At 36.2% G+C, this 1717-nt stretch overlaps 1 long non-coding RNA gene across 1 annotated transcript; it reads right to left on the bottom strand.

The window, feature by feature from the left end:
* Positions 1 to 739: 739 nt before the first annotated feature.
* LOC107877572 lies at positions 740 to 1717 on the bottom strand. Its single transcript, XR_007049538.1, has 2 exons — positions 1149 to 1717; positions 740 to 991 (listed from the first exon to the last, which is right to left on the bottom strand). It is a non-coding gene; the product is annotated as an uncharacterized LOC107877572 (long non-coding RNA).

Raw genomic sequence — 1717 nt, 5'->3', positions numbered from 1 at the left:
ATAAATGATAAAAATTAATTAAGGCCTTCCACCCTCTCAAAAGAGAATGTACTTTACATGTTGTGTCGGATCAGCAGATGCGTTCAATAAGAACATAGCCTAACTAAGATTTTAACACGAAAAAATTCAACAAATTTAGAGATCTGCGTATATTCCGCGTATATTGTAATTTGTATATGGATATTTGTTACTCTAATCTTGATATATATCTTCCACTATTCCTCAACCATTAGGATACTAATTCCCACACCTTCTTAACATTCTCTCTTGATCTTCTCTCATAATCTTTATGGTTAATGTCATGTTCATGATGCTCTTTTATATGCCTCTATATATGTAACACTATAAATAGAGAGGTTTATGTTGTATACATTTGAAACACTTACATTTGAATGAATAAGAAAACCTCCTCTCTTGATCTCTCATTTCTTGTGTACTTTTTTATTTTATTTTTTCGGTCTTTTAACTTTGTTTTACAACATATTCAAGGGGATCTTATAATTTGTGATCGTTGACTTTATACACAACTAGTGTCATTTGGCTCATGCTAGCCTAGACCCAAACTACATTTACATTTATATTTTTTTTTAATTTGTTGTGTCACAACCTAAAATCAAGGAGGCTCGACTGCCACTAGGTGCCATACTTAACTGAATGAATCAACTAAAACCAAACCAAACTATTTTGGTGGGCCGTCAAGGCCAAACTGAATTGTAAAAAAAAAAAAATACAATCAAGATAAACACAATATAACAACAGTATAATATAAGGACAATTGGATTGTAACTAACTACCTGACCTACGGCAACAATTGTCTACAAGATTCTAGGATGAGAAATCGTTAATCACTAGTCGAGATAGGCACCGTAGTAATCTTTGATTATACAGGCCAAATTAAAGTCTAAACTCGGCAACTCCGGAATGAACGAAACATATCAATCATCAGCTAAACTCGATCATACGCGGCGAGGACCTCTTTCCTCTTGGTAACCTGCAAGCATGAATGCAGTGGCCCAGACAATAGAGACATCAGTACGAAAGAATGTACTGAGTATGTAAGACAAAGCGACCATATGTAAACTAAGAGTTCAAATGAAATCAGGTATCAATGTATAACCATTTATGGGTAGGTAAGGATAGAAGACCACCTTTTCTTATATTGTGGAATCATGTACATCTTTACATTTCTTTGTTTGTAAACTTGTAATATGAGATATAATGACCAATTGATCTGTGGTAGAAGAGGAAGACCCTTGCAAATTCATCCATCGAGATCGGCCTATGCTAGGTATTGTGACCCCTGAGCTGCAACCCATAACATATCAACTGGGATCGTCCCTATCAAAACCCCTTGGGTTGCCACCCGTAACAACAAATTTGTGTTACTTAGCCCTATCAATTCTAACACACTTTGTATACATTTCAAGCACAGCATTGCAAACAAACATATTCTTAAAGTATCCATTTGCTCTTGCATAAACTTCAATCTTCTCCCCCTTCGGTGCCCCAAGATTCGCACAAGCTGGAAGAACACTAGCAATCTTAACTTCATTAGGCTTTACCCCTCCGGCTTTCTCCATTTCCTTGTAAACAGTTAGTGCATCCGCATACTTCCCATTTTGCGAACATACACAGATCATCGCAGTCAAAGAAATCACAACTTGAAAGCTTCTTCCACATTTCCATTCTTGGCATACCCCGCAATCAAATATTTCCA

The sequence above is a fragment of the Capsicum annuum genome, unplaced genomic scaffold (assembly GCF_002878395.1).
Source record: "Capsicum annuum cultivar UCD-10X-F1 unplaced genomic scaffold, UCD10Xv1.1 ctg310, whole genome shotgun sequence".
Lineage (NCBI taxonomy): Eukaryota > Viridiplantae > Streptophyta > Magnoliopsida > Solanales > Solanaceae > Capsicum > Capsicum annuum.
This window is presented reverse-complemented; position numbering and strand designations above follow the sequence as displayed.